Source organism: Protopterus annectens, chromosome 2.part1 (assembly GCF_019279795.1).
Source record: "Protopterus annectens isolate FY-2018-M chromosome 2.part1, PAN1.0, whole genome shotgun sequence".
In the NCBI taxonomy this organism is placed as follows: domain Eukaryota; kingdom Metazoa; phylum Chordata; order Ceratodontiformes; family Protopteridae; genus Protopterus; species Protopterus annectens.
Window position 1 is genome coordinate 1,006,547,142 of NC_056729.1, and position 14,457 is coordinate 1,006,561,598.

Consider the following 14,457-nt stretch of genomic DNA (forward strand, 5'->3'; position numbering starts at 1 on the left):
TTCAAGATCCAGTAAAATGTATTAATTCCAAATTTAGAGAAAGATTCTACAACATAGCTGTTATTATTTATCAATCTTTCATGAACGGATTTCCAAGTGGATTGGTAACGAGAATTTAATCATAGAGATGTTAAATTGAGAATTATGGATTTGGCATATAATTCAATATTTTGGAAACTTAATCCACCTTCTTGCCAACTTTTAATATGCCAGTCAAATAATATTCTTGGTTTATTGGGGAACCAGAGAAAATTAAGAAGACTAGAATTTGATTTCTTAAAGATTTTTTAGGAGGGGGAGAATAATTAGTGATTGTAGATAGAAAAGCACTTTTGGTAGGATTATCATTTTAATTAAAGTAAGTCTATCTTCCACTGTAAAAATAAATGTTCCAAATAATAATTATTTTAGTAGCAGTGTCTATTAAATTACTATAATTTACTGCTATTGGGTCTTTTATAGCAGATTTAATAAAAATTCCAAGATAATTAATTTATGAATTGTCCCAAATAAATTTTTTATAATTTCTTAATTATTAACTTTTAACTTTTTTATTAATAAGTAAAGTTTTGGTTTTATCAGGGTTAAAAATTAAACCTGATGTGTTTTCAAAGTGATTAATAGACTTAGTTAAAATTTCTACTGAAGCTTCAACATCACCATTTGTTATTAAAATGTCATCTGCAAATAATTGAATTTTAAAGGAATAACTTTCATCTACCGAGAATCCCTGAATTTTGCTATTAAATCTAATAATGTTTGAGAAAGGTTGAATTGCTAGAGCAAGTAACAGAGATGACAAAGGACAACCCTGTTTTGCATATTTTAATATTTTGAAAGAGCTAGTAAGAAAAGAGCCAATTTTAATAAAAGAGAATGAGTTACTATATAGCTTAGTTGTAGGATTTATAAAATCTAAGGAAAATTCATATTAAGTGTTTTGAACAAATAATTCCAATTAATAGAATCAAATGCCTTATTTATATCTAGACTTACCCCGGGATTCATGAAGCTCAGCGCAAGGCCTGCGTAAGGGCTGCGCCGGCGGTGCAGTGAATAGCCAGCGTAGTAGCGCCATATGCATATTAATGAGAGTGCACCGCAACCACAGACACGTGCGTAGTGTACGTGAGCGAGCCCATGTAGGAGGCGTGGCTAAGCCGGCATGCGGTGAGCAACCTAATGTGCTGACTGCCACGGTCCGCCCATAATAGTAATGGCAGCAGCCAGGGCCCGTGCAGAATGAAACGCACGTAGAGTATGCAACATAGTACCCGTCCCAACTAAACGGAGAAGCAAATACAACCCACGAAGGCTTAAGTGTACCCGTCCAAGGAGCAAAGGATACGCATGAGACCGCGTTTGTTCCAAAATGCACCGTCAGTGGTTATACTCAGAGAAGGTGTACAGCAGCATGTCAGCGCGCCGCACCGACATAGGAGTAGCGACTAAGGTCACCACCTGTCCCACTTTGCGAGGGGCAGTCCCTCTATGGGCAGTTGTGTCCCGGAAAAAAATATTAAAAATGGCAAATGTGCTAAGATTGTAGGACATAATGATATCCCGTATTTAATGTAATGGTAGCATGAATTGGTTATTTCTGTAACTGAAATACCTAAATGACACAAGAAACAGAATAAGCAACCAAACTGCCACAACAATAAGCTTTTATTTAGGCAAACAAGTGAAGTTCTATGCTATATAGTGACCGTGTGTATGTGTCGGCCTGTAAACTCAGATGTGAGTCCCGGAAATATCCCACCTTGGCAACTGGAAAAGGTGGCAACCCCAGTAGTGACATGGGCATGGTCACCAGGGTTACCAGCTGTCCCAATGTGCCGTGGACAGTCCCTCATTGGACAGTTGTGTCCCTGCAAAAATCGAAAAAATGGAAAATGACCTGAGATTCCCTGCCAAAAATATTCCCGCAATATACATGTAATAGTAGCATAAAACATATAATTTGCATATGAAACACATACATGGCATAAGAAACTGACTAAGGAACCCAAATGCTAACAGAATAAGCGTATATTATGGCAAACAAGTAAAGTCCTGTCAACTCCACTTACTGTGGGTATGTGTTGTCCTGCAAAATCCGATGTTCCCACAAAACATGTCCCACTATGGTCATTGGAAAAGGTGCCAACCATAATGGTCACAAGCAGTAGTGACAGTACATAGCCGGGTAGCTGTGTTGACATAACAACAGGAAGGAACCAAGATACCTTAAACACAGGCAAACATGTGCATAGCAGCATATCCCACACCCAGCAACGTCTCTGTCACATACACTGGATGGCGTATGTTGAAGTGTAATATCCAGAAGCAGAACCCATGCATTCAGATGTAATACACAATAGCCTCATTGTAGCATGTAAGTCCCACCCATGTACACCTGTGCATCCAAACCTGCTAGCATCCGTGTGCAGCTATACACCTACACACAATGTGCATACCTGAAATGTGGGAAGATGTTTGTGTTAGGCAGTGCCACGCGGGCAAATCATACCCACATGTCACCAACCCACCTCAGGTACAGATATGGAAATGGCTGCATGTGAATGTGTCTGCAGAATGTGAACATCCCGCATGTGGTATGTACCCGTCCACACCATATAGGTTTGCAGACGACACGGTGCACATAACTGTACACATGTGGACAAGTCGGGTTGTTGAACCACCGCATCGATGATTAGCTATGCAGAGAAGTCGAACACATATAGCGGAACACGTGCCTACCAAACAGGATGTCCTAACAGGGTGCTAAAGGCAAAGAAGGGGAAGGTGGCACATCACATGTGGAGAGTAGCGTTGCCGGACGGCCAAATACACACGGTCAAGGTAAAGGACGGAACAACATGCATATGGCCGGATGGATGTTGTCCGAGAAATATATATAGAAACACATATGAAGTGCCAGTTTAGACTCGAAATACTATATAATGCATTGAATTGTACCGTACAATATGGCAGTAGAACTGATCATGCATGTAATTGGTGAAGCTAAGCTGTAGTGTGATGGAATTCTGACCCTGGCAGTAACCAGTGCAGCAGGTGTATGTCATTCAGCATTAGTCATCTGCTCGGTTAGAGAATAATAAATGTATGTACAGGTATATCTGTCATCCTTCCACTGAGGAGGATAGGCTTGTGAGCTCTATCTAACACAGAGTACAGCTGCTCACCAGAGAGACAAAGGAACCTAGTAGGAAATGGAGTGACGAACGGATCTGAACAGTGTTGGAACCGTGACAGAGCAGAATTTACCGAAGTACATTCTAATTGACTATGTGGCTCGCAAGGCTGTGCTATCCTCATGGGAAAACATGTCATAAGCATTACCTTAGCACTGTTGTAGGAATACAATCTTGTGGACTATAGTGATGTAAATGCCCTGTGACTGACCACATCATTAATGTGTGCATAAGATGATAGTATACACAATGCTCATACAGCTGTAACATGTATAGAGTAAAACAAAAGTCTAAACTTGTACTGCATAGTTCTTAGCCTCCTGCTGCACAGTAGTAAAACGTTATTAATCTCAGCTTCCTGTGTTATTGACTGTCAGTTTGAAAAGACGAATGAGTGTTACAGTTTGATTTAAACAACGTAATTGACAGATGTGTATGTTCTAGCATGGGAATAGGTCAAGCCAACCATCACAATGTCCATGTGTACCACATACAAACAGCCAGTATCACGCAGTAGTAGTGCATGAAGGCATACACGACTGTGGAAATAGTACAGAACATATGGCACATGCCAAGTGCAGATGCATGACACAAACCCCAGGATGGGTGTCCCTGCAAAGAGGAACATGTGGCAACCACACCTCCCACAGATGTACCGGCAATAAAAACACATGGCAAACACACAGAAACACTACTGTCCAACACACGACTGCAATGGAGCCTGGTCAGACACCAACATGAAGCATGCACAAACAGGGACTTGTGTAATGTTTGCCTTAACACCCCCCCATAGGCCAAAGAAGAATAGAAAGAACATATGCATGTAATGTTGTGAAGGATGTGTGGTAGTCCTCAGTATCACAGTGTTAGGGACACAGATACACTGTCATCAACTGTGACATATGTGCACTGTACACAGCATACCTGCATGTAATACAGAGGACAATCATGTGCCACAGAATTATACACTGGATAAACAGGATAGGGGATAGACAAGTGTAAATGTGACAAACTATGAATATAGGTTCATAGGTCCATAGGTACAGGGTAGGCCATCGTCCCAGGTTCAGCCATAACACTACACCATAGTTAGGATGACTTTGGCAACCTTCTGTGCTTCAGATAAAATACTCATGATATTGCTGTACCTCCGTCAAGCAGTGATAATGATGTAATCCCTGGCCTATACCTGCAATTCTCCATCCAATGGACAACATACCCGTGAACAAGGCTATGAAGGATCTCTGTCTCACATGTACTGTGATGTAGATCCACAGCATTGTGAGTGTCTGGGTGATATATGTGTCACTCAAACACATCCCATTAATGACCGTGACAAGGTTCATGTCACCTGCCCTAGTGGTTCTGAGGGATGCAGATACAGTAGGTGAAGCATACACATGACATATGGGTTGACATGGTCTCGTATGTCAGGCACAGGTCAACACTAAACAGCAGGTATGTGACTTAATGGGGCAGGGGTCCTACAAGTGGGGCAGCATTACACAAAATGATGTCATCCTGCATCTGTACAATTAACCTATGAGGGCTTCCCAGCTGCTGTAGGTGTATGGTCAGATACAGTCTGAATGGGGCAATGTAGTAAATCATAGGTGTAACATGTAATGGGTACAAGGAGACAATGACCTAGCCTGATGTAGATGTGAATCCCTGCACAAACAGGTGGGCAATGTAGAAGTCCCACAGAACCACGATAGCAACGTGTGTGTTGAATGAATGGTGACCGACAAACTCTGTCCCCTGATCCCTGGTAATCACCCCTGTGCTGAGTGGACAGCCACCTATATGCTGGACAGGGGTGACCTAGTACTTCTCGACAAGTATGATGTTGCATTACTTAGCATTTAGCTGTGGGCCATGTCCATGACAGCAGATATGCATATCTGGGAGGCCCCTTCGAAGGATATCTGTGTCAGATGTCCGTCACACTATGGCACCTGTGTTGCAGTCATCTACAAACAATGTTGCCCATAACACCCCTGTGTGTGCCTGTACCGTGGAAATGTAGATGTATGACAGGAGTGGACCCACGGAAGGGCCCCATGGGACACCACATGCGACAGGCAGTAGGTCTGACATGCTGCCAGCAAGTATGACCGTGTGGGTTGTGTCACATAGACAGTTTACAACACATTCTGTGATGTACGTGTTCACATCCCAGCCAATGGGTTTATCAACGATACCTGAGGGGGTAATGTGGTGGAGGCCTTTGCCAGGTCGAGGTAGGCTGTATGGACTGCAACACCCCATCAATGGCCTCGGTGACTGTCCCGAAAATGTCAACCATGCTTTAAAGGCATGAACCAACCCTGAACAAGACAAACCATGTTGGATGCAAAGTATGTATGTCCCCTATGCATTCATGTACGAGCCGCAGTATGATCCCTCCCCATGTCTTTGCAGATAGGTCTCCTCATGGTAATGGGACAGTAATAACCAGGCTCAGTGGAGGCATTGGCCCTGTGATGTGGGACTACCGTTGCCATGCGACACAACCTGGGTACCTTACCTGAGGTGAGGCTACAAAGAAATAGCTGTCCTAACTGTGGGTCTAATTCCTCAATGAGATAGTGGAGTACACAGTGGGGTCACCAGCTGGTCTCATGGATGCTATGTCCACTACCCTGGAGAGAGCATGTCCCACCTGTGTGTCACAGAACATTTGGTGACCACAAACCGCTGGTACAGACATCTCCTCATGTGTGGGGGAGGGTGTGGAGATGTCCTCACTGGACTTGTCAGCCTGTATGTTGGCAATGTGTGTATGTTGAGTAAACTCCACCTCTTTGTGAACCCAGTCAGAGCATATGTGGGAGTGACCTCCCAGGTGTTGAGCATAGCAACTGAAGGTGGTATGATTGTCAGCCAGGTCCATGTAGGTATATCTGTGGAATGTGCCCTGGACCATGGCATGACAGTGTGTAACTCTACACATATGATGACCAAGGGTGTCATACCTCACAAGGTGTCTGCTCCACCTTGTAGTAGCCACCTCCTCGTGTTGTACATCCTGTGCATGGCTGGGGTGCACCACACTGGATGCTTGGCATTGGTACAATGAACCACAGTTGGGTAAGTGAATGCCTGGTTCATGCAGTCCTGTAGGTACTGGTAGATGGCAAATGTGATTGATGCAGTGGCTGCAGTACTGTCGACCACTGGCTCAGGGTCCTTAAAGGAGACCACAGTAGTGTGCAGAATTGTGTAGTCTGCCTCTGAGCAAGCAATGTGTATGGTAACTGGCAACACTCACAGCAACGGATGCCAATAGCAGAAGCCAATGTCCAAATAACATAGATTAACTTCTGCATGACAATATGTCTTATCATACATGTATTGACACGTGTCTGCTAATTACAATTGCAAATGGCCGGTAAGACTGGCCTAAAGTTCCTGTGATTTACACAGTCTGGAGGTGTTGTTCCGATAATAAAGTGGCAATACCTCCCAATCGTGACCTCTGGGTATTAAAGTGGTTGTTAACCTGCAACATTGGATGTACACCATTGGGTTCTGGTGTCGGAAAACATGGTTCCTGTACCACTACACAGTATGGGTAGTCAAGCAGACATCCGCGATTGTTGAACACACAGCAGCAGTGAAACCCACTGCTCACAAGGACACAGTCCGACAAGCTCTACACTTTACATATGCACAGTGGTGTCCATTGTAGGACCCAAAAATTGTCTAAAGACAAGAACGATGCCTTATTTCAATGCCTACGTGAACTCATTGTCATCACAGGTACACATATGCACAGCAAGCGTGTTTAATGTTGATGATAGCTGTCCATGAAATGCAGCACAGATGCACAGAAATACCCAGGGTACCGGGTCCATAGAACTGCGTCCACATCACAGTCCCGCACACATGAAGGATGTGTAATGGGTACTGTCGATAGTTGCAGTCAAGGGATTCTGGGTATGTAGACTCTGGGCTCGGTGTTGTTTCGCAGGCAATCCTTTGTCCCGCCCCGTGGGAGGGATGTGCGTAGCACCTGCCTTACTCTCCGCTAATAATGCAAACCATCCACCGGAGAATGCTAAATGCAGGTGTGAAATGTGTACAGCCCTATACTAGTGTCCAGTAGGCAATTGTCATGGATGGACAACCGTATGGCCAGGATGGCACCCACAACTGCAAACCCGGGGAAATTACACAGCCGCGGTAAGGCATAACACAGGAAATACACATAGGGACTACAGTTGACATTCCACAGACAAAGTCGGACCGCCGTGCCAACACCGGCGTACATAGCACTCAATCTGCCAGCAACAGAATGAGGAGCACCCGCTACCATACAGTGGAACAGATGTGCGACCTGTGGAACACATACTAATGGCACACCCACAACGTCAAGTAGGATATGTAAACTATGGCATTCCCACCTATGAAGACAACATGGTTAAATGAATACATAGGTGATCAACATGTTGCGGTGGTGTTATGTTGAAAATACAGTGACGGATATGTCCCATTGGGATGTCTGAGGTTTATATGAAGCAGTTGCTAACCAGCATCTTTGGATGTATGACATTTGTTCACAGTACTAAATCACCTGGTTACGTAGCACCATGTAGAATGGGTAGTCAAACAGACATCCGCGATTGGGGAACATACACCAGCAGTGAAAAGCACTGGCCAGGTGGACACAGTCCAGCAACATCTAACCTGACATATGCACATTGGTGTCCATTGTAGGACCCAAAAATTCCATTCATTGAATGCCTGCTAGCTTCCTGCATTACCCACGTGAACTCATTGTCGTCACCACGTCACAGGTACATATATGCACCGCAAGCGTGTTCAATGTTGATGATAGCTGTCCATGAAATGCAGCACATATGCACAGAAATACCCAGGGTACCGGGTCCATAGAACTGCGTCCACATCACAGTCCGGCACACATGAAGGATGTGTAATGGGTACTGTCGACTGTTGCAGTCAAGGAAGTCTGGGTATGTAGAATCTGGCCTCGGTGTTGTTTCGCAGGCAATCCTTTGTCCCGCCCCGTGGGAGGGATGTGCGTAGCACCTGCCTTACTCTCCGCTAATAATGCAAACCATCTACCGGAGAATGCTAAATGCAGGTGTGAAATGTGTACAGGCCTATACTAGTGTCCAGTAGGCAATTCTCATGGATGGACACGTGTACGACCAAGATGGCACCCACAACTGTAAACCCGGTGGAACTACACAGCCGCTGTAAGGCATAACACAGCAAATATACATAGGGACTACGGTTGACATTCACCATACAAAGTTGGACCGCCATGCAAACACCGGCGTACACAGCACTCAATCTGCCAGCAACACAATGGGGGAGCACTCGCTACCATACTGTGGAACAGATGGGCGACCTGTGCAACACAAAGTAATGGCACACCAACAACGTCAACTGGGATATGTAAACTATGGCGTTCCCACCTATGAAGAAAACATGCTTCAATGAAGACATAGGGGATCTACATGTTCCGGTGGTGTTATGTTGAAATTACAATGACGGATATGTCCTATTGGGACGTCTGAGTTTTATTTGAAGCAGTTGCTAACCTGCATCTTTGGATGTACACCATCTGTTCACAGCTGTAAATCACCTGGTTACGTAGCACCACGAAGAATGGGTAGTCAAACAGACATCCGCGATTGGGGAACATACAGCAGCAGTCAAAAGCACTGGCCAGTTGGACACAGTCCAGTAACATCTAACTTTACATATGCACATTGGTGTCCATTGAAGGACCCTAAAATACCTTTTCACATAACTCATTCCAGACGTTTACGAACAACAGACGATGCTATAGCCGTGGCTACGGCACAGTTAGACATATGCACCACCAGCGTGTTTAAGGTTGATGACAAGTGTTCATGAAATGCAGGACATATGAACAGAAATACCCAGATCGACGTGTCCATACATGTGCTTCCACATCCCAGTCCCGCACGCATGAAGGATGTGTAATGGGTACTGTCGAGGGTTGCAGCCATGGGATCTTGGGTATGCAGAAATGGGGCTTTGTGTTGTCTGGCAGATAATCCGTTGTCCTGCCCCGTGGGAGGGATGTGTGCATAGTACCTGCCTTACTCACCTCTACTAATGCAATGCATCCACCGTAGAATGCTAAATGCTGGTGTGAAATGTGTACAGCCCTATACCAGTGTCCAGTAGGCAATTCACATGGATGGACAAGCGTATGACCAAGATGGCACCCATAACTGCAAACCCGGTGGAATTACACTGCCGCAGTAAGGCATTACACAGGTAATACACATAGGGACTACACTTGACATTCCCCATACAAAAAACACAGACAACCAGCTGAAGAAGTCCAAAGCAAAGACGAGGTACTGTAGACACCGTCAGCGACCACTCAGAGCCCACCAGGAATTAAATGCAGTCACCATAGTTTATTGAAGTTCTTTTGTCTGCTTCATAAGCAGACTTATTCAGAATACATACAATGCAGTCCAACCTACTACATTTAAAACCCTTAATTGGTCATTAAATTAGATGTGCTAAGTATTAATTAAATGCCTTAAAGGCAAACAAGCAAACAAACTTTACTTGGGTTACAGATTCCACACAGTGAGTACATCAGACATTGCTTGAAGGTACATTCTTCATAGAAAAATAGAAATATATGTATATATATATGAAAGAAGAACCAACATAATGTTTTCCAAATGACTGACTGTTTAAGCTACATATATATGTTCTACGGATTGTGCCAATATATTAAAAGAACTACAGACACCTAGTAATATAAATGAACCATAATATATAGAGATAAACCGTATGATTATGACTAATGTAAAATAGACCAACGAAATGTAAAGATTCACAATGTGGTAAAGTAAATATTCATTTAGAAGGTTAGTTAAAGAAATCAATTCAGACATCCTTGTCAAAATACTAACACAAGGCCAGCGAGGTGGTTGGCCTCACATGTACTGGGATGTTGTTCCACAGCATAGTGAGTGTCTGGGTGATGAATCTGTCCCACCAGCACGTTCTATTAATGACACTGTGAAGGTGTACGTCACCTGCCCTTGTGGTTCTGAGGGATCTACATTCTTTAGGTGAAGCATAGTCATCAGATCTGGGTTCGACATGGCCTTGTATGCCAGGCACAGGTCACCTCTGGGCAAGTGGTATGTGACTGTATACAGCTGGAATTCTTTCAGTCGGTCAGCATAACACATATTCCTGAGACCCTGCATCTGTTTGTCAATGAACTGTTGGGGCCTGTCCAGCTGCTGCAGGTGTCGGGTCAGATACATTCTGAACGGGGCATTGTACCCAATCATAGGTCTAATGAGTGATGAGTACAAGGGGACAATGACCTCCCCTGATCTAGATGTGAATCCCTTCATGATGATGTGGGCAATGTTGAAGGTCTACCTAACTACGTTAGCTACGTGTGTGTCGAATCTAACGGTTAACAACCCGGGTCCCCAGATCCCTGGTAACTCCCTCTGTGCTCAGTGGATTGCCACCTATATGGTAGCTAGGGGTAACCTTGTTCTTCCCGAAGGGTATGACTATGCATTTCCTGGCATTTAGCTGTAGGCCATGTCTCTGGCACCGCTTATCCACATCTGTGAGGCCCTCCTGAAGGATATCTGTGTCAGATGTGTGTCCGACTATGGCACCCAGTTTGCAGTAATCTGCAAACATTGTCAGCCATAACCCCCCTGTGTTTGCTTGTACTTTGGAAATGTAGATGCTGAAAAATAGTGGACCCATGACTGAGCCCCATGGGACACCACCTGTGACTGGCTGTGAGTATGACATGGCACCAGCAACTATGACCATGTGGGTTCCGTGACTTAGCCGGTTTGCAACCCATATGGCGATGTATGGATTTACGTTCAAGATGATGGGTTTATCAATGATACCCGAGGGGGGTATTGTGTCGAAGGCCTTTGCCAGGTTGAGGTAGGCTGTATGGACTGCTTGACCCTCATCAATGGCCTTGGTGACTGATCCTACAAAGTCAAACACGTGTAAAAGGCATGATCTGACTTTGACCAAGCCAAACTGGGTTGGATCCAAAGTATGCAAGTCCCCTATGTCTTTATCTATGAGTTCCATTATGATCCTTCTCCATGGCTTTGCAGATAAGGCTTGTCAAGCTAATGGGATGGTAATAACCAGGGTCAGTGGAGGCACCATCCTTGTGAAGTGTGACTACAGTCGCCCTGTGCTACTACTTGGGTACGTATCCTGAGGTGAGGCTAAGATTAAACAGCTGTCCTAAGTGTGGGTTTAATTCCCCATAGAGTTCATGGAGTACACAGCTGGGACACCATCTGGTCCCATGGATGCTGTGTTTACTGCCTTGGAGACAGCATTTCCCACCTGTGCGTTACAGATGTTCCAGGATCTACAATTCTCTGGTATAGATATCTCTCCATGTGGGGGGGGGGAAACATTAGCACTGAACCTGTCAGCCAGTATGTTGGCAATGTGTGTAGGTTCAGTCATCTTCACATCATTCTGAACCCAGTCTGAGCATATCTGGGAGTGTCCTCCCAGGTGTCCAACATAGCTAAAGAAGGCCTTATGATTGTCTGTTGAGTCCTTGTTAGTTTCTCTGTTGAATTTCCCCTGGATGATTTCATGACAGCTTGTAGTTCTTCACATATAATGAGCAAGGGTGTGTTACCTTACAAGTATTCCGCTTTAACTTGTAGTAGCTACCTCCTGTCGTTGTAGAGCTTGTTCATGGCTGGGGTCCACCAGACTGGATGCTTGTCTGTGGTACAAAGAGTCACAGTTTTGTATGGGATTGCCTGATCCATGCAGTCCTGTAGGTGCTGGTGGAAGGCATATGTACATGATTCAGCGGTTTGAGTAATGTTCACCACTGGCCCAGGGGCCTTAAAGGAGACCACAGTAGTGTTCAGAAGTGTGAAATCGGCTTTTGAGAAAGGCATATGTATGGTAACCGGCACCACTGTACACATGGAACATCATAGCAATAAACCACGGCCGGATGTGGGTAATGCTGGACATACCCACGGCAGACGTGGCACGTTCCCGAGTCCGATGCCCGAGGGACCACACACATAGCCGGCCTTAGGCATAGGCCAAGTAGGCAGCCGTCTAGCGTGTTGCTCTACTCGGGGCACCTTTCCAGACTTTATTTGGTGTAGGTAGACCAGGAGGGGGGTAGCGGGTGATGTGGCGGTGGCAACATGGAGTCCTTCTGCCTAGGGCACCACTTTACCTAAGGCCACTCTTCCCGTGGGTAATACAGCAGTACCCACACCCAGACGCGGGTCATTGCTAGTATGCCATATCATCTATGGCAAGAAACCATATATTCCCAGACATAATGGCACAGCATAATGCCTGTCCGCCACCCAAACGCAGACATACGGCACCCACGGCGGTGCGGACGTACTGCGCGAGATGTCCGTTACCAATGTCGACACTGTCTCGCTTTGTGAAACAAACTCAACATAGCGATTCAATACTAAACAGCGATGGAGAGCCCGATGTCCCCGTGGCTGAGCTGTTCAACCTGTTCCGCCATGTTAAATGTGTGTAGCAGAGCAGAACCGGCCCAAACCAAGCAACGGACATGTCTGTGGCTCAGTGAAAGCCGTCACGCAATGGTAAACCCATGTAATATTGCGACACATGTCATACATACCGAGGGTTAGTAATGGAAATAGGTCCGTTTGACCAGACCGTGTGCAATTAGTATAACAAGATCTACAACGGGTACACCGCCAATAGCGCTACGGTTATGAATAATTGGGGGGGGGGTGATATGGTATCATAGACACGGACAAACCGTGCCCATGTGACTCATCTAACATTCGTACACGGTCAGGGCAGTTCCGTACACTGGGCGGACAAGACCAAACCCAAAGCACCACAGGAACACCCTGACAATCGAAGGCCTGTATGCGTAGGGGATATAAGCACCTGTGATCTGAACATCCCTGCAGTCACGACATATGTATCCTGGGCCATGAGCGAGAGGGAATAAGGAATGTTTAACATGCAGTACCACACCTTTCCCAGCAGGAGAATGGATGCCTGTGACGTGCGTGAGTGCGGGGGGGGGGATATGTAAATGTAGCTAAGTACCATGGGTATGCATATTAATGACACCGAACAGCTAACGTGTAGTGGTCACAGTAACCGGCAAACGTGAATGCAGTCACATTTGAATTACGACTATAGAACATATAGATGTGAACGTGTACGTAATGCGTCCATGCTGCAAAGACTGTTACATGTATAAAGTTGTAAGTGCGTTCTGCACACGTCCATCAACCGGATCAGAGACATGTTACCGGAATGGTCACAACTAACACACACCACGCAACCCCACAGACCCAGTAAACATATATAAACAGAATACGGATATGCATGTGCCTGCGTAACCCACAATTAGGAAATGCGAAGTGCGTGTGCGTGTGTGATCCACTCAAGCAGGGAAGGTTAAGGATGTGTCCTCCACTCATTTACATTCATAATTGTAAAATATATGCTTAAATTGTACTTATTGATTCCATGCTTTGGAATTGTAATGCTACAATTATACACATTGATATAAAATATCCTGATCAACACACTACATTCTAAGGTTTACTCACAACAATTATCAACTATGTTTCAATATACTGATTGTATTGACCAATATTGTATTTATATTAACACATTGTTGTCTGATTATTGTTTCCATTAAGTAATGTATGCAACACTGATTTGTATATGTCACGTTATCATCAAGACTTGGAGCACTGTCCACTTAACTATGAGCAGGTTTATTGATTAATTGACTTTAAACGACTCTGAAGGAAGTGTATAAGGGACGACTATGTAATGTATTTCGTACTCCGACGATGCCCCATGTTAGTAGGTGAAAGAGCTCAGTATCTTTGACTGTGGAGTGTATCGTTTTTGTCATTGTCTGTTTTGGCCGATATATGTTCAATAATGTCTTTTATGAAGATGGGCAGGACGCAAGGTTTGCTGTATTTCCGCTTACTGGCACGTGGATATAGATAGGCCAAGTAATACATAATATGGGTAGTCAAGCAGACATCCGCGATTGGGGAACATACAGCGGCAGTCAAAACCACTGGCCAGATGGTGATAGTCCAACACGTTCTACACTTTACATATGCACATCGGTTGTCCATTGTGGACTCCAAAATTGTTCACATTTACACCGTCGACCAGCTGTGATCGACTCAGAGTGACAGCCGTGACTAAA